Genomic DNA, 19,573 nt, shown 5'->3' with positions numbered 1-19,573 from the left:
TTCACAGGCTCCCTCTGCCCCTCTCCCACAGAGGAACATTGGCTTATTTACGTCAAATATTCACTTTGTGCTCCATCCCCAAACGTGCCATTATGCCCCAGAAGTTTAAGAAAACCCTCTGAAATGTGGGGACTTATTTGGGAACTACCTGGACTGCACCAGACCCTGCTGGAGGCCTCCCCTCAACCACCCATGACCACCATCACAACGAGTTTCTACTTTTCCTAACATTTAACCCTACGATGCCCCTTCATGACAGTTTGGCTCAGTTTTCAATTCACAGCAGGTTTCCAAAGGAGGAAATCAGCCTTAGGACCCTTTGACTCAAGCTCGCCTGCCATAACCCATTGAGATTTAATTTATTTTACAGTGGATGAGCCTTTGGCTTGCAACCACCTTGTGCAAAACTGCTTCCCTGCAGCATTAGACCTGGCAGAGAGATGGCTTGAAAACTGCCTGTGCCCCAAACAGTCAACAGGGGAAGAGATCTCAGCCCAGCTGGGGCTTCAGCAGATGTGTGAACATGCAACTGCATTACAAACAACTCCTATAAACGTGTCCAGCAAGTGTGAATCCTGACATAGGACAACAGCTCATGCTCCAAAATGTCTTGCTGCCTGTAGCCTAACTGCTTCCCAAGTCTTTGCTTGGCCAGCATGGGGGGAAAAAGCTGGAATCGGGCAAACTCCTGACTGACTTGGCCTTGGAGGCTACATCTGCTTGTGCACAGCCCCTCACACGCTCCACCACCTCAGCACAACGCTGTCTGAGCAATTCCACCATGACTTCATCTGCCATGAGTTGGACTAATAAACAGCATCATCGCTCCCCCCCGGACCTTGCAACTCTGCTTATCACTTTGCTTTTGCATGGGTTCTCCAGGCAGAAAACATGGGGTGTGTTAAAGACCCCAGAGCTGTAGCAGGAGGAGGTCAAATAAATTAGACAAAGTCACGGAGCAAGTCAGGAGAAGAGCAGCTGAGAGAGGCTGTGGTCTGTCTAAGGCCTCCCAGCCCTGTGCATTAACCACAGCCATCCCTCTGCTTACATCTCGTTTTATCCTCTAAATGCTGGAGGCTGTTTAGTGTCCTTTTTTTTTTCTGTTCAAATATTTTACTAGCTGCACTGAAAAGAGAGCTACAAACAGTAGGGGAGAATCTCTCATGGCCAGAATACAATGAAGCGCATAAGTGCAAGGGATTGCTCCTTACAATGCTTGAATCAAAGATAAACATGAAAAGAGCTACCTCCTTAGAGCATAAAACAGAGGAAGACACCATTCCCAAGGGGAGCAGTAACGTCTTTAAAAAATAACCAGCCACCTCAGAGGTCAGAGCAATGTGGGGAAGAATATTTTTTCATCCGACAACTCACCTGAATTTCAAATCTAGGCAATTTGCTTTTGCAAAAATCCAGGCAATTAGCTTTTGGGAACAACATTGGGATGTGAGACTTGCTGCAGACAGAGCCCCTCTTCCAAGGACCCCAAAGCACTCCGCAGTCTTTAATTAAGGAAACTTCGCAACATCCCTAAATGCTGGCTAGAAAGCTTTTGTCCTTAAAATGACATCATGCCTGTACTGGGCTGACAGATCACTCCTGGGCAGCTGCAAGCACAGCCTGCTCCTCAGCCCCTGTTTTCCAGCCCAGAGTCGCCTTCCAGAGTTGGGGGCCACCGTGGCAGCCAGCTCTGGCTGTATCCAGGGAAGTGGGCAGACTCATTCCCAAAAGCAAGGGCTGCCTTGGGTGCCTCTTGGCAGACCCTCTGAAGGGCCGGACTAAGGCGGCATTTTCAGTTGCTTTAGGAAACCGAGCACTCAGAATATTAAAGCTCCCTAAAACATGCAATCTCATGAAATTAAGAGCCACAGAGACAAGGACAGGCATTCTTAAATCACTAAGGCCTAATATAAAGCCCCCCTGATGCCCCTCCAAGGGACCCCACTGCCCCAGGTGGATCTCACTGTGCCAGCCTGGGGCAGCCCCAGCAGAAGCCCCCACAGCAGCACGGTGCAGCATCCAGGAGGGGAGAGCAGCCCCACTCGCAATTCACTTCTGCAAGCCCTGGTGGCTCTTCGCCTCTGCTGGGATCTGCACCAGCATCCTCAGGTCCCGGGGTCAGCAATGTAGAAGTCACCTTTCAGCCCTTGGGTTGGGGTGAATCTGTTCCCCGAGAGCACGGCTTTTGGAAGGGACTGCGGACCACTACCAGCGCTGCAAGAAGCTGAGGTCTTTGCTCCACCTGAATTTTCCAGCCAAGTTAATCCAAGCGGTGAGACATTAGCGTGAGGAAAACAAAAGCAAGCTTGAGGTGTCTTCAGAATGAATCCCTCCTCTTCTGCCCGCCTGAAGGGAAGGAGCAACACATTTCACATCACTCTGCCTGATACACCCATGCAACATCCCAAAATACAGGACTTTTCATTCGGCCGTGGGGAAAAAGAGAAACCAGGGTCGTAGGGGTTAAACCCCAGGCTGAGATGGAGTGGCACCATGTGAAAACAAACCAGTACAGTGTACTGCAGGCATCAGGGTGCTTTTAGAGCCCACCTTGTTCGTTGTCAGCCACCAGAGTGAATTGCGGTGTCCAGGGGAGATGGAGGGCTGATGAATATTTATCACCCTTTGAGAAAAGCTGCCTGTCGCTGACTGGTCCTATACGCCATGTCAGGGCTCTGCCACCGTCAGTTGTAGATGTCAAATTATTCTATACTTACACCCAGCGTATAGCTCTGCAACTGCCCTCTAGCAGGGTCTACACACTTGGACTCTGTTGCTGCTATTGATAATTTTATTCTGCAAATGATGCAAAGATGCAGGAGTCGGCGTGGCGGGGGAGAGGCAGGGACAGGCAGCTGCCCAGAACGGACACTGGGGCATGCTCAGCTGCTGCAGGCACAGCTTCGGCAGCACCAGCTCTTGGTGGAGAGGAGGATGTTTGGGGGAGAAAAAAAAAGAGCGATCAGAGAGGAAGCAAGCATGAGAAATAAAATGAGCATGTACAGAAGGACTGAAGCAAAGCAGAGCTCCTTTCACTGGTATTCCCCTAGCACCCGGAGGCAGTCAAAAAGTTGGGGGGGAGAGGGTGGTGGTGTCTTTCAGTGACTAATCCTTTGAGGGAGGAAATCAAATTGATGTACTGCCCAGGGAAAATAGGGGCCCATCACCAGCACCAGAGGAATTTGATTGTAGGAGGACTAAATGAAGAAAATGCTTTTATTTTTTACTTGATCTGAAGAAGTCTTTTCCTGAAAAAGGGAGGGAGATCCTGTTGTTAAGTTACATCAATGCTCTCCTCAAGTCTTGTGAAAGCCTTCTGCCGACATCCGTGACCTTGGGTACGGGTCATTTGGGGTATGTCACAGCCAAGGAGAGCTCCCCTTGCCGGATACGTGCCAGACAGGTTTGGGTGTCCCATGGGACCCTCGTGCTTTACATTTCAAGTCTGAGGAGGCTCAGCCTGCATGGTTACCGTGCAGTTATTTTGGACAGTTTATTGTCTTTTTGTGGAAATGGAACCTTCTTGTCTTGGTCCCAGAGCCGGAGCAACCTTCACTCTTTGACACATCCCCAGTCGCCTTGGCACTTTTTTCTCAGCACGCCATCCTTGCGTGTGCTACAATTTAGTGTTTATATTTCCTCTGTTATGTGATGGTCGAGGTGAGTAACACTCAGGTTTCACCAAATTGTATAACACAGTTACTCTAGTTAGCACAAAAACCACACTGCTTTAGACAAGAGCAAGAAAACACCTGTATATTTTCACCTGCCTCAAACTCCAGCTTTTCGAACATAAGGCAGACAGCAAAAGATAACCTTTAGCAGTTGCTGGCCTGCCTGGAAAACAACTCCATTTCTACCTGGTGCCAGCGGAAAGCTGCTTCTGAACCTTGCTCTTGCAATACAGACGAGTAACACAACAGAAAGCTGAACCAGCACTGAAACGTGGCAAAAGACACAAGGTCCAACGTGTGCTCAAGAAGGGGTAAAAGACTGTTTTGGCTCCCATGTCACTGGACTGATATGAGTCCATGGAAATGGCTGCAAAGATATTTTAAGCCAGCCCACAAGACCACTCATCTCTTCCCCCATGCTTCTTTACCCGCAAGAGATACAGAAAGAAAAAGCAGTTTAACTATATTTCTGGCAAATTCATGGTTCTCATGAGATCTTTAGCAGCCCAACAGGCCAAGCACAGGCAAACCCTACCCCTGGCTAAAACATAAAGCCACCACAGGCAAGACTAGCTCCTTGCATGCCACAAGACTAGCTTTTCATGCAAGGGCTCTGCTGAGTATTTGGTCCCAAGAAGGAATAAATTGCCTTTGTGCCCTTTCCATGTGGAAACACCCCACTGGGATGGAGGGAGCCACTGGGCCAGAAGTTTTCATATTCTGGCTTGAAATTCAGTTTTGCTTAAATGGGTCCATTTTAAAGGCAACCTGGGACTGAGCGGACGTCACAGGCACATTTTTAGTGATGGCATCATTGTTCGCAAAGAGCACTGGGGAGACTCAGCCACAAAACACGCATTCACCCAATGTCAAGGATGCCCAATATTAAAAGCAAAGCAGCTCCCAAAAGGCAGCAAACTCGGTTGCCGGAGGCCACCCGTTTGGGCTGTTCCAGGCGGCCGGGTTCCCAAGCAAACAAACATGGGGCTGGGGGAGTAGAAAGGATTTTGCATGGTTCACATGTCAGACACAGCTCAGAAAGGTCAATCAGTTCTGCAGCAGGAGCCAAAGGAGAGGGAAAAAATGCAGCCGATTAGGAGGAAGGGGGGAAGGGGAGAAGGAATCTGTGGCTGTGCCAAAACCTTTGTAAACAAACTTCACTGCAATGTTGCAGATGAAAGAGCAACGCCCGGCGAGCAGGATCTAGTTCTTAGGCATAAATCAGGAGCCGCTCCAGCAAAATCAAGGAAGTCATGCTGGCACAAGCGGGAGGAGAATCACCCCCTCCTGCTCCCAAACAATAGCCCTGGGCCCCCAAACACAATTCCCCCCTCCCACATAGGAGCGGCTCGCTTGGGTGGTAGCACGGCTGAGCACCTCGGGTGTTGGAGGACAGTCGAGCCCTCAAACACCAGTCCCTGCCCAGGTTTGGGAAGCGAGGGTGCATCCACCGAGCTGCAGCCTGTCCAGGAGGAGCCGGTGTTTTCGCCTCCAGCTTCTGGGTTTTCTTTGTTCTTTCCTCGCGGCGGGTCTCTTGAACACGTCTGCACACGTGGGCAGCCGCTCTCCCTGATGGGGAAAGGGCGGTTGTCCCGAAAGGAGATGAGCAGTGACACGGACCACAGCTCGCTGACAACACACTGAGCCACAAGCCACTTTTTACACCCTTTTACAATAAATATTAGCTGGAGGGGGCACTGCTTTTCCCACTCTCCCGCCAGCAAGGCCTCTTATTGTTTACTCTCCCCAGCAGTCCGGGCGCTCTTGTTAATGTGCTGTGATTGAGTACTTTGGAGAGGACGGGGTTCGGGGTTAGCTCCCGGCTCCCTTTGGAGAGCTGTTTACTCTTTAGTGGTGCCTATGGCCCGCTGAAGACAGTGCTCCTTCACCCCTGCTGGGTCCATCTGCTTTGTCTGCCTGTTTTCCTGCTGCCACCGGCAGGCAGCTGGCCTGTGCATTTCAGCTAGCTGTTCGTAAACCCCTGGAGGAAAAAATAAAATTAACCCTGTAAAGAAGGGGGCTGGGAAGGATGGGGAGGAAGGAGAGAGCGGAGCGGCTCTGCCTACCAATGCCGCTGGCTTTCCTCCTGTGCCGGCAAAGCCTGCAAGGACAGGCGTCGGTACGGGGTCGAGCCCCGGCTGACATCGGTACGCTGCTGGCACCAGGTGAGGATTTGGCTGGGGTTTTTTGCCTTGTTTTGTATTTTTTACCTGGAGCAGTCAGCGCGCAAGCAGAAGGTTTTAGCTCTTCTCGGGTCCTGATGTCTCTACCCCACAACATGGGCAAGTCAAGAGGGTTTCAGACCCCGTTTCTCCCAGTCTTGACGTTGTGCCGTGGGTCTCCGCTGGTTCCCCGGCTCCCCACACCCCTCGGCCACATCTGGCCCAAGCCTCCAGCAGGCACATTCCCCATCCTTCCCCCACAAAAAGCCCAACACAAGAACATGATTATCAGACTCCATGATCACAGCCATGGGGCCAGGTCTGGTCCCACACACTGTCACCCTGGCTGTGCCTCGGTCATTGCCCTGCCAAAATGCTGCACGCTGGTTGCAGCCAGTGGTCCCTGGGAACCCACATGTGGTCTCAGGGCTCCAAAAGAGGTTTAAGGAGAGCTGTGAGCAGAGCCAGCGCAAGCCGTGGGGTCCCAGTCTGTGAGAACAGAGGTATCCTGATTGATGCCTTTTGAAAATCTGGCTCTTCATCCTCCCGTAAACCAGACCCTTTGCAGTTCAAGTGAGGGCCAAGGTGTCTCCATGGTTTGCAGCATCACCAGACACACCAGTGCTCCCAGTCCCACCAGGAGCATGCGCTTGCCAGCAGCCTCAGAGGTCACCCGCCAACCCGCAGGGACTCTCTCCGCAGCAGAGCCAAGGATCACACGGAGTCACCGGCTACATCCTGACCCTGCGGGGAAGGAAGGAGACATCTGGCACAAAGCTGGAGCAGTGCCTGAGAGCCCAACCTCCCGCGAGGGGCCTGACCTTTGGGTACGGCGAGGGGCCAGGCTCCGGGCTCATCCCTCTGGCCACCACAGCCTCTGCTACCAGAGTATCGGAACCCTTTGGGCTATCCCAAAAGTCTCTGAGAGAGTGCTCACTTCTGCACAGACTAACCCAGTTTAGGAAGTATTTAGCCACCAAAAGATACAACTGATAAGCAAGCTAACAGGTTAACATGCTGGGCGCCTGCAAGCAGATGCAAACACATACCTGCGTCCATACTCCCACCATGCAAACGCAGCAACTCTATGCGTAAATATACGTATGCCTGTGTTTCACGTGCATACGTACACCCCCACAGCGCTCTCCAACTGGGGGTTATTCACACGGGGTTTTCCCCAAAACCCCCCAGCTGAGTGGAAACCGGGGCCGTTCCTGGTTTGCCTTTGTCCTCTCTCAGATCTGCAGACGTAAACGCGATCTGCTCCTCTTCACACACAACGCTCACGGCTAATAGGAAAAGTAAGTGGAACCAGAAGTTAGCTACAGTTGTCAAGCCAATATTATATGCTGGGGAAACCAGTGAAAGTCGCTAATCTCCAGGGAAAACTGTAAGCCCCCGTGCACACAGACTCCTATGGATAAATAGGTATATAGGCTCTAGCATCCCCCAGAGACCTCAGCTACTAAGCCTGCTCCCTGAGGAGTCTTCAAAGCATCTTTTCTTCTCCTTCACGCCACCCACTAAATCCACTGAACACGGCGGCTTTAGTCACTGCTCCGTGACACCCCTCCTGCGTGGCAAGCCAGCCCTGGCAGGGCGAGCGGGCACCGCTCGCTCCGCCAGCGCGGTGCTTGGCACAGGTAAAGCAGATGCCAGGTGCACATCAGCGGGGAATCGCACCTCGAGATCTCACATGTGCACACCGCTGCTCGCTGGAGCCGCGACCAAAGCCCTTTGCAAAACATGTTCCCCCCCCCACCCATGCCATCGCTGCGACAGCAGCTGGGCAAGCGAAGCCGCATTGCCTGACACATTTGCCCTTATATCCCTCTCTCCAGGTGTGCATAGCTCTTGCTAACATTAAAGAGAGACGCTCTCGTGCCTCCAACAGAAAAGAGATGCCTCTCATTGTTTGAGACTGTATTTATAATAGTCAAAGTCTCCGCAAATTACAATTACGTGGATGTTCTGCTGTTGGTCTGGGTCCATTAGAGACACTTATTTTTCTTACCTTCATTTCCTCTCTCTTCTTCCAAGTAATAAGCTTCGCTGGTGCCGTTTCCATACTGCTGCCCATTGGAAAGAGCTGCAGGTGGGAGAGGCTGAGGATATTCGCTCCCCAAAGCCTTTGACTGTACAGCAAGGAGAGAAAATGCCACCTGCTACCTGGTGGCGACTAATTTTCTACTAGGAAAAGCTGGTTGCTAAACATCTGGCCCGACAGGCTAGCGAGATGATTTCCAGCAGAGCTGGAGAAGGCAGCAGAATATGCATGCGCTGGACTGCAGACCCTGGCCACAGTTCAGCAGTACCAGGCTGCCCGTGGCGATAGCAACAACAAGAAAAAAACTGATTTATCCTAAACCTCTGGTTACCAGAATCCTCTGCAAACAGCGTGCAGGAAGCACAACGGTGCCTTTATGTAGGGGAATACACCACCACAGTGAGTATTTTGTGCAAGTCAGGACCTCAAGCGGCAGGGGACTGCAGGAGTTTAAGCCGGTCCCACCTACCAGGTGCCTGTGCCTAGATTTTGCAATATTACCCCATAGATGATATAGTAACAGCCACTCATACCCTGACTGCAATGCAACAAACCACTGACCTGGGGAGGAGGTACTCTGAATTTTCCTTCTTCCCTCTGCAGCCCTTTGAGTGCTGACAACTTAGCAGTGTTACTGGTTTCCTTCCAGTATGGGATTTGGGGTCCTACTTTCACCCCAGGCTCTGTCCAGGCTGTTTCTGGGAGCCCTGGCCAGTTGTCTGATCCCACACAGCAAAGCGTACCCAAGCAACCAAGGATTTGTGAGCTGAGATGGTGAAATAGCCTAGAAACAAAATGCACCTTTTATATTCTGTGGAGTCCAGCACATTTCCAAAAGCGAGTCCAAAACTTACCTATGGGATCTTTCACAGAAGAGAGCTGGAAGCAGACCTGGATGCTGGAAGTATCCTTTCCTGGGGGAAAGGAGAGAAACTTCAGTTTTGAAATGGTGGGGGAGTACCCAGGGAACAGAAACCCCAGCAGTGATGGGACATACCAGAAAACCGCAAGGTAGGGCTGTTGTGCAGAACCACTAACATCATGGTATTCTGTATTTTGCAATGTGGCTTCACACAGAGAAATGAATTATCTTGAATTATGACTTTTTTTTTTTGTAAGCTGTAGGTTCGGAGGAGACAATTTAGGAGAAAGGGAAGATAACAGAGCTCTGTACACAACCACAGAAGTGAGGCAGCGGGAGGACCTCTTGGTGCTACAGCACAGCCTCCTGCCCCCATTTCTTCTTCTAAGGCACAGCATCATAACCAGAGATGTAACTTCTGTCCAAACTTGGGAGATCGATCTGATTTTGCTCATTTTTTTGGTATTTGGATGAAACTGAAAGAGCTTTTTTAGCAGTCTGACAACAGAGGCTTGGCATTGTCACCATGAAGCATAAGAAAAACCATGAGCCAGGTTTGGAAATCATGAGATTGGCTGGAAAAGCAGATTTTTTTTATTATTATTTTTGCATCTGTTTAGAAACAATACACATTCTTTGTGTTCAGCTCCAGTTCTCTGAAATGTCAGGGTCTGGGTTTTTGAGGAAATTTATCTTTTTCAGCCAGAAGGACTAAGAACTTCTTTTTTTTTCTCATTAGTAATTCTTGTGCAGTTGCATGACACTAAACTCCAGGCTTTGGGGTGGGGGAAGAAAGCTTCCAGCAACTTCCACTGGCCTCACTGTCAAATTAATCAGTGAAATGGCTGGTCATTGGCACGCATATAAATGGATGCCTGACTTGTGCTCCCACCACGTGTGCATGTCCACTCACAGCGTTCACCTCCCATGTTGCGTGGCTACACAAGCCAAGAGCATCCACCCAGCTGCAAGCATACACACAGCACGTGCGAAAAATCAGGGTCTGCCTTCCTGTTTGTCTGCAGCTTTCATTAAGTGAGGTTATCCCCCTGCCCACTGCAAATTTCCGCTAAGGTTTGGCAGACCTGAGCCTTTGGACGTTAGCACCCAACCAGGGTGCTCAACAGCTTCAAACACTAGGTGGTAAAAACCTTCTTATTGCTTTGATGCAAGTCTCGTGGCTGAGAGTCCTTACAACGAACTGCATTGGGTCGTGCAAAAAATAAACCCAAAACGTTTCTCTGCCCAAGAAAAGCCCCACTGTAGTTCTGGTATTAGGCAGAGCCTATCCCCTGATGCCAGCTCCTGCACATCTGGTGCAAGCAAGACTGGAATCAGGCCCTTTATCAAAGAAATGGGCAGTTTTCCCCAAGTCTTGCAGTAAAAAAAATGGCCATCGGTTTGCATTAAAAAGAAAACGCAGCCTTCGTATGAAGCATTCAGCCATGGAAACGTGCTTATGTGGCTCTCGGGATCCCTTTCTTTTCATCAGAATTCACACGAAAAGCCCTCTCGCTGCTTTCCATGTCAGCATTAACTCTTCCAAAATGATTGGCATCAAAGGTAGCAAACACTCCCTCCTGACAAAAGCCCCCCTCCGCCTCCCTCCGGCAGCCCCTCGCCCGCCACCGTCCCGCTCCCCACTGCTGACAGGTCCCATTGTGCCTCCCTCCCAAAGCAGCTGCACAATGAACAAAGACATCAAGGCGCAGGGGCTGGGGCTTGTTGAAGTTGTGGAAGGAAACACAAGCAAAGGAGAAAAGTGAAGCTGAAGGGAAGGGATTAACAGTCGTTGACTTACGAGCGTGCTCGGGAACACGTGAAAAGCAGCTAAAACCTAAAGGTTTTCCGCAAATGTACCTGCGCAGGCATTTCTGCCGCTGATTATCCACTGCGCTGGGCTTCCAATAGCATCAAAATTGCAAAGCTAATTGCACTGTAAAAGTAACGGCCTATGAAATTTTTAATGGAGCAGATTGCACTTATAATTTTTTTCCTCTGTGGTTCAATATACTTCAATATCTTTTCTCTCTTCCAGCATTTGATTCAGGCTGACAGTGGATTTACACAATTGCCTTTCTCCATGCCATAAAGGCTGAAGTGCAGGACAGCACCGGTCCATTTTCCAGCTGGATCCAGGCAGCTGAGGGCCACAGCTGGATACTCAAATATTTTGAGGAACATCTAAAAATACATCCTCACCACCAAATCGCTGATACGTAGATAGATGGAGTGATCACTTATCACCAGTCAGAGAGTTTTAGCATGCCTCTGCCATGGCATAGCACAGGGTGAGGACAAGAGGCAGTGGCCCTCGCACAGGAGGACGTGGCTACTGGGCTTCTACGGCTCCCCCAGGGAAAATATAACTGGGAAAGGGAAAAGCAGAAAGTATCTGAAGAGTTAGCGTCAGGGATGGAAGTAAAGCAGCATTTAAGGTAGGGTGAGGATAAGTCCTAAAGGCAACATGAACCACTGTGCTAGAATGCAGTAATAAGAGTACTGGTGGGGGCCAAACTCAAGGGAAGACAGCAGGTCCCAGGCATTTTTCTGCACACCATTTAGGTCCAAAGCTGTCACATCTCACAACCACTTCCAACCCCCAAAGCTGAAAAAAACTGCCATTGGCAGATGGTTGGTTCGTGTCTTGCAGTCGCACCTCTTGAGCAGAAATGGGTTGTCCTCTGTTGATGCTGATGTCCAAGACAGCAAGAGACATCCAGCTACAATCAGATCCTCCAGACCCATTTTACCCACTGCCACCTTCATGGAATGGAGGATATAAGCATCTGTCTCCCCCTAAATTTCATCACTCATCCAGAAACCAGGCATCCCATTGCCTGAGTCCCCTGAGGGACTCCATGCTCAGTGCTTGCTGAATGCACGCAAAAGGCAACAAGTCCTGCACAAAGCACAGCACTCGGGGTCACACGAGTACAAAAACATGGCTAATGGAGGCGAAGAAGGAAGAGATAAGGTGATGTATTGGAGCTCTGCATATGGAACAGGGAGAGCCAAGCAGTGCAGGGTTCCACAGATGTTTTTCATAAGATATCAAAGTGAAACATCCTCTCAGCTGTTTCATATCAACATCATGAAATTCCTATTCCCTCAGAGATAACAAAATGGTCCCTTTTCCAGGCTGCCTCAGAAAATTCCTGGGTGAAAAATTTCAGCTCCAGCCAGTCCTAAATATTGGCAGACAGGCTGTGAAGTGTCTACAGACCTCAACTCCACCGGGCTAAATCCCGTTAGAAGAGATGGGATCCCCCCAGTGGAGTGCGTTGCATGAGATAAAGAGCACAGGGAAGGAGCAAACAGAAGAAATGGGGAAATGTGCCCACACCCCAAAATTAACAAGCACCCCAAGGTGCCAGAAATAACCTGATTTCCTGACTGAGCCCACCGTAAAAATGATCAGCCACAGTCTGAGCTGAACAAATCATGGTCAGATGAAGAAACAACCAGTGCTAGGCTGATGCCACCCACTTTCACATCTGCAGAAAGTATCAATTTTAACAGCATTAGTGGGAAGCTTGTGTTGCTAACTCACACAAACACACGCACGATTTAGATATATTCTAATAGACAGCTTTGGCCCATGACATTCCTGCAGGTCAGAATTAAAATAAAAGGCAGAGACGTGGCGTGCACCTCTGGTTAGACTGTTGGCTGGCTCGGTGCAGAGGCAGCCTGCAGTTAATCAGCCTTCTTTCTCCACTAACTGTCACTGCAAACAAAGGAATTAGCAGAAGGTCTGTAGGGAGCATTGAGATAATTTGGCTGGCTGAAGAAAAGAGAAAGAAAAGAAAAGCAAAACAAAATTACTGAGAAATTTACTTGCACTGACCTCTCCATAAATATTTAGATATAATCATCATTACCTTGGAGTAAATTAAGTTATAAACAGTCTCCACAATTGCACATGATGAATGCGTATCGGCATCAGAGAGCACTTTATTGCAAGTTAATGTGGAAACAGAGCACCTCAATCAATCAGGATGCAGAAATGCTGTCTGATGATATCAGCCTATCTCAACCTATTCATACTGGACACCGTACACTCGCTCAGCCACCCACGCCTGCCCCCCGTTCTTATTATATTAACAAATACATATCGAACCACGGTAGACGGCAAGACGTATGTTTGTGGAGCTAGACTAACGAGGGATGTACAGCACGTGTCCTCGGTCACGCTAGTGGTATTATTTATATTACGGTAACATCTACAGCGACTGAGGATATGGCCCCCCTGTGCTGAGCTCTGTATACAAACACAGCCAAAAGCCATCTGGGTAGGATTCATCCGACTAGATGCAGACATCCACAACAGGGACGTCGAGCTAATCACCGTCAGCTCCTTTCACAGCCAGATGAGAAAAATCAGCACTTTCTGAGCACAACTTTCCAGACCTATTTTAGATGTCTAGTTTAAGAAGAGATGAATCATGCCCTGGACTCCTTCGACTGCCTTGGCTCGATCTCCGCAGACCCTTCGGGAGCCCCGGGTGACTACTGCTGAAGTCAGCATCTACACTGCGGATGCCAATTTGATGAGACGAGCCCCATCCGCTCTGACTGAGAGACTTGAGGGTTTAGGAAAAGCAGACAACCACATGGCAAGCAAAAGGGAATTGTATCTGAACTGCATTTTTGGATGTGAAACCCATGTAGCCTCCCAGGACTGACGACTTCTCTGGCTTTAGAGCTCGGCTGTTGAAGAGGAGAGCAGAACAGGGAGCATGTTGCAGAGACTTGTGCCGCTCACACCTCACCTACCCCTTCACTTACAGTGTGAGAGCTGAGAGATGACAGATCATGAGCTTTGCCTTCCCTTCAAGCCCTAGAGACTCATTCCCTGCCCCTGTCTGGCCCTTCACCTCAAGCTCCTGCCCACCCCAAGCTGGGGCAGTTGCAAGTGCACGGCAGGTTATCCAGAGAGCTCTGTCAAGGCACTGCCAAGTCAGGACAGGCTTTAGGAACTGGCTTCTTCATGACACCTACCAATCACCCATACCTTACTATTGCCACCACCCAACGCATCCAAAACTTAGACACGCTGCACACAGAAGACTAACAAGGGGTTTCCATGCTGCAAAGAAGGAAGGAAGGTGGTCTAATGAGACAACCGATGATGAATGTTTCTAAAAAAAGGAGCACGATCAGAGATTTTATTAAGGCTCATGACTTCAGCAAGGTAGTGAATCTTGCAAGAGAACAAAGATTTTAACTGGAGGGTATGTGTGGCTAAACCTCTTAAGAAAGTCACTGAAATAGGCCCTAATACTGTAAAGCACTGGACTTGGGTCAATTCAAGACACCAGTGCATCATGCTGTGCTAATGGTCTTAGGAAAAACTGTCTTCATCCAGCTTTTCACTTCAGGGTCTTCTCTTACGGAGAAAACTTTAATATGCATTTTCCCACATAAACTGGGACGTCCAGTTCACAGTGATGCTCAACTTGAATTTGCCATTGCAAAACAACAACAACAATAGACAAGTCAACATATGAAAAGTGCCAGACAGAGAAAATAATTAAAATGCAAACCAAGTGGGCTGAGAAGATCCTTCTTTCGAGCACGTATTTATAGCAAGAGGTGAAAGAGAGACAACTAGCACTGACTGTCTCTACCCTGTTACAAGGTGGAATAAAAATATTCCTCTTCTTACCCTCCTTGGATATAACCTAAATAGAGTAAAATAAATCTCATCCTGTAGCTGCCTTGTTCCCTAAGCTGTGGGACCTTTCAAAAAGAGGTATCACAGATGCCTTTGCCACTTTTGTACCAGCCCTGCCAGTTTCTTCTGACAAGGCCCTATCTTCTGTCAACGCCGCCCCTACAACACTGACCCTTAATCCGATAATTACCCGACCCAGTAAATTGTTGCAATTAAGCCCACGTCCCAGCTGCAGCCGAGGACAGCCTCCCGACTGGGCTCCTAGCGTCTCGACACAGCCCAGCAGAGCGACGAAGCCCCTTTTGCCAAACAGTGTCTCATCCCTACCGAGCCTTAGTCTGAGGGGAAAGAAAGAAATCGCTAAATCTTTCAACACAAGGCAAAGAGTTCTATAGATACTGAAAATCTATTGACGGGCTCAGATCAAGGGCTTTTTAATTGAGTGAAGAATGTTAATTAGTAAATCTACTGACTTCTAAACACAGCAAGACCTAGGGCTTCGGATTACCATTGTGCAAGGACAAAGCAGCTTTCAAGGTCTAGAAAGCATTTTCCCTTTGCTGCCCTACCCCCAAACACCAAAAACTATTGCAGCTAATTGTGGAGATATTTGGATGGCGTGGTGGCAATCAGACATTGCTTCTCTTTAGCTGAGGGAAGTGTTCAAAGCAGTCATCAGGGATGGTTATCTCTGAAAGGTGAAGAAGTTTGAAAAAAAGCACAAGGTGTTGCTAGAAAACAGAAAGTTCAAAGTTAAAAGCATTTGGATGGATAAAATGGTTGCAAAGATTATTACTTCTTAACATATAAATTACTCAAATTGCTCTCATCTGTCTGCCTCCACAGCCATATGAAAGAGGAGACCAAAGGCTTAACTCCCAATACATTAAATCCTAATAAATCCACCCATGTTTTAAGTTGTAATACATGAAGCACTTTTCCTGGAAAAACTGTCTGCAGACCAACAGCAAAGGCTTTAAAACGTGTTTGTTATGGAATCAGAAAAAGAAGGGATCAAACTGCAGCAGCTCAGCAGTGAAGGATTGCTGGAAAAGCAGAAACTAAAAAATGTAATAATGGGAAGATGAAGACAGGAGGAAGCAGCTTACCAAAGGGAATGGCCTTGCTGGGGAAAGGCAGCAGAGTTTATGGCCCCACTCTTTATTAGCTGAGGAAGTCAACGCAGGCTTCTGGGGAAAAAAAAAATAGAAAAGGAAATAAAAAGTAGTTTAAGATCATTTTAATGGTTTAAGACCAGATTCATAGCAGACCTGAGTTGTGCCTGGGGATCTCACCTCTATTTCTATCGTTCCCTGATGTTTTCCCATGAAATGACAGCTAGGAGGCTGATGAGCACCATGTTTCTCCCGTGCCGCTCTACATCCTTTGCCATGCACCCCCCGCTCTGTCAGCCCACAAGATCCCTCCAGCAGCGCTCGGCAAATGTCCAAACCGTCCTCCACTTTCATGGGTCCTGACCCACTTTCCAGAGATGTCGGCAGCCCTTTCCCCAGCTGGTCACCGCAGCAGTAGATGACAACACTGTGGCTATTCTTACAAGCCACATTTCCATGCCCAGAGACAACATTGTGGCCAAACTGTGGTGTCTTTATGGAGCAGGCACAGTGCAGGGACACATTTCCTCAGCCCACCTTGGAAGCCAGCTGCAATTTTTAACCAGATGTGCAAAACGGGAGAAGGGAAGGCTGGGAGTGTACAAGGAGGCTGGGGAGGGGGAATAGGAGCTTCAGCCACGATGTCACACACATACACCGCCCAGACAGCTTCCCTGGGAGGAACAGGGTGATATTTTGGAGAGGTTTTAGCACCCAGGGAGAGCTACAAATTATCCACCATCAATAGGCAGCTTCTGGCCAAGTGCAGTAATATCCAGCTTACACAGTTTGCCCAACTCTATTCAGGAGAGGCCGGGAGTATCTTCACAGAAACTTGTACAGGGATGTGGATAGTTGGGGGCCATGCTTCAGCATCTAACTGTGGATAACAGCAGCCTGAGAATCTTTAATGGCCTCAAATACTGAGAAAACTTTGTAGAACAGCAGTAGAGCAGGGCACTGGGCAAGAAACTTGCCCATATTTCTTTGCATGGCTACAACACATTAGGCCCCTGGTCCCTGCAAGGTCAGCATTCACAGGGCACAGTGAACAATGTGACAGTCCCGCAGTGACACCTCTCCTAGATGTAGTTCTTGCAGCAACTCTTTTTTTTTTGCCTTGGTAAAGTCAAGTCTGAAGCTAAGTCAAGATACCTCCTAAGTTATGGACAATTTGCAGCCTCTGGTGGCACGGTGGCACATCACCAAGACACAAAGACATTATTTTATTTAAATTCTTCTTACAGGGATTTATTTTCTTGACCAGAACAGACACTGGCACAACAAAAGGTTCTGCTGGCCTGTTTAGCATAATCTAGAGTTAAAATACAGAGGCAGTATTTCCTACGTCAGCTCACTGCTTCAAATCTTACCTGACATCCTGCATCATGTATGAGACATCTGCGCTACACGCTGGTGGAACAAATCTGTCAGCAGAACGAACGTGTAGGGACAAATCCATCCCTGTTGCAACAGCAATGGTGTTAACCCAGAGGACCATTTTTGGCCCGCTAGAGTCAAATGGGATTCAGAGAAAGTGGGTCCCTATATGCATCTTGGAAGACAAATGAATGACTAAAATAGCATTAGTGGAAGCAGGAGTGCCTATTCAGTATGCTGAGATACACTGGCTCGACTGCGGCTGTGGCAGTCACACTACGTTTGGATTCAAATTACCACCAATCAGTTATGCCCTATACAAATCCGTCCCTTAGTTAAAAAAAAAATTTAAAAAAACTTCTTAAAACCTATCTTGTGTTATGCCTTCAGGGCAAATTTGCTTTTATGAGCATGAATAATTCATGCATGTTCATTTATTATTAATTAATATTCCATGAACATGCATGGTTTATTCACCCAAACAAAGCACTGCACCCCGCACGCTCTCCCTGCAGCCTGGTATTAGCTACTCACCGCAGCCCAGCCGACCAAGGCGTTAGATAAGTATCATTTATCACCTTTTTCTCCCCAGAAGCTACTGAGAACATTCTGAACCTTCTTGCTGGTCACTGGCTTTCTCAATTTCCAAGGCTGGAATAGGACAATTCAACTCTACTGAGCTTAAACATTTGGGAGTTTAAGTTTAAAATGTGGTTGCAAGATGGAGGCAAGAAAAGGAGTTTGACTTTTTTGGTGGGCTGTGCCAGGCTGTGCCCATTTCCATTTTGGAGGAGCAATGCCAGGCACCCTGCAAAATGCTGGTCTCCCTAGGTCATCGCATCGGTCACTCGTCAGCAGGGCTGTTGGGGGGACTCATTTCTCATTCAGTGCCATGTCACCAACACCCACAGTAGCATTTCCCACACAGAAGTATCTCCTATCAGAGAGACTTCATTACTTATGGCAGAGCCTATGCCAACCACATTTCCCTGCTGGGCAGGCAGTTCACTGAGAGCACACAGGGATTCCCCAGCAAAGCCAAGAAACTAGTGGAAATCTCTTCCATCTCAATATAGATCCTCATGTGCATCAACTCTGGCATCAGTCCACACCATGGTGGGGCAGCTGGATTTTTCTTCTCAGTGTCCATCCTCCGAAGAGCCCACACTTGTTGGATTTGCTCCCAGTCCTGGATCTGCCCCCAACACACAAGCAATGCCTACAGAGCCAGCACAAATCATGATCCATCGCCGTTCATAGGCAGCTCCAGAGGAACCCCAGCTGAGCCCCTTCAAGCAAGGTCAGACCTGCCACTCATAGCCCTCTGCAACCATCACCATCTAAAGACAGGCAAAGCTCCACATTTTTATGGGACAGGCAGAGCGAGACTACCAATTGCTCCATAAAATCATCACCCACAACATCATCCTCATCATTGTCTCCACACAGGCCCAGGAGGACTTCAGGTGCAAGCAGATTCACTTGGGTCAAATCACCACCTGGATCTTCTTTGCCCTCCCAGATGGTGCCCACAAAACCCCCCACAAAGGGATGTTTAGCTCTTGTATCTTTACCTAGTAGGAGCAGCCTTGTCACAAGGCACTCCTGGATGTTCGTGTCCCAGGTCTGAAAACAACCACCTCACCTGCATCCTCTGTGTTACAGTCAAGAGCTGGATTTTCTTTATTTGGGCTAAAACATTGCAATCTCTTTATATGGTCATATGTGAGTCCTGATTTCAAGCACAGGAATGCTGAGAGGAGATAGTAGAAACCTCCCTGCGCATTAGACACTGGAACAGCTTCAAATCAGGAGTTAGCTGAAGCAAACAGAGGAGACACGATTTTGGCATTTACTAAGGGTTGAAGTACAGCGCACACAGAGAGGGGGAGAAGAGAGCATCACTTACAGGAGATGTTCACGTGGTGCTCAGCACAACAGGGTACCACCCAGAACAACAGCAGGTCCCTTGATATTCCTGAAGCGGCACATGGAGGAAGAGAGAAATGAAAAGCAGCAGCAATCTAATCAGTTTTAAATAGTGCTGGGTCCAAATCACAGGTCTAAAGCCAGATAACCCCATCTTTGAGAGCCTGGAGAGGGGAGCGGAGACTGGGCATAAAGCACGTCATTTCCCTCGTTTCTCTGTAATGGTTTGAACCAAAGGACTAGGTCCAAATTCCCCCAACCGTGGCATGTTTCAGATCCAGACCTGAAGTGCCTGATTCCAGTAAATACCCCGGGCACTCTCCTATTGCAACAAATTGTTTTACAAATAGAGATAAGTTCAGAAGCACTTTGAGAGTTACAGACAATTTAACACACAGGGGCTGCTCTGGGAAAACTTAAAACTGTCATAATTCATCCTCCCCTTCCCCCGGTCCAGAAATGAAAGATTAAACCTAGGAAGATTTATTAAACTGACATTTTAATAGAATTTTTAGACTTTCCCTGTTAATAGTTTAAATATAATTGAATTCCATGAAAGGGAGGAATACAGGATGGAGCCAGTGTCCCCCAACAATACGAATGTTTTAAACACTGGGGCATATCGTTAATGCATAATTTAGTCTTATTTGCATGGCCCTTAGAACTGGGAGTAACGAAAACACAAATCTAATTAACAGAGTGAAAGAAATGCCTCCACCAGCAA

At 48.4% G+C, this 19,573-nt stretch overlaps 1 long non-coding RNA gene across 1 annotated transcript; it reads right to left on the bottom strand.

Annotated features, from left to right (window-relative positions):
- Positions 1–8,746: 8,746 nt before the first annotated feature.
- On the bottom strand, positions 8,747–19,042 carry LOC115339786. The gene is made up of 3 exons (XR_003922836.1): positions 18,830–19,042; positions 15,535–15,615; positions 8,747–8,797 (listed from the first exon to the last, which is right to left on the bottom strand). It is a non-coding gene; the product is annotated as an uncharacterized LOC115339786 (long non-coding RNA).
- Between the last annotated feature and the right edge of the window lie 531 nt (positions 19,043–19,573).

This window comes from Aquila chrysaetos, chromosome 3 (assembly GCF_900496995.4).
Source record: "Aquila chrysaetos chrysaetos chromosome 3, bAquChr1.4, whole genome shotgun sequence".
NCBI lineage: Eukaryota > Metazoa > Chordata > Aves > Accipitriformes > Accipitridae > Aquila > Aquila chrysaetos.
This window is presented reverse-complemented; position numbering and strand designations above follow the sequence as displayed.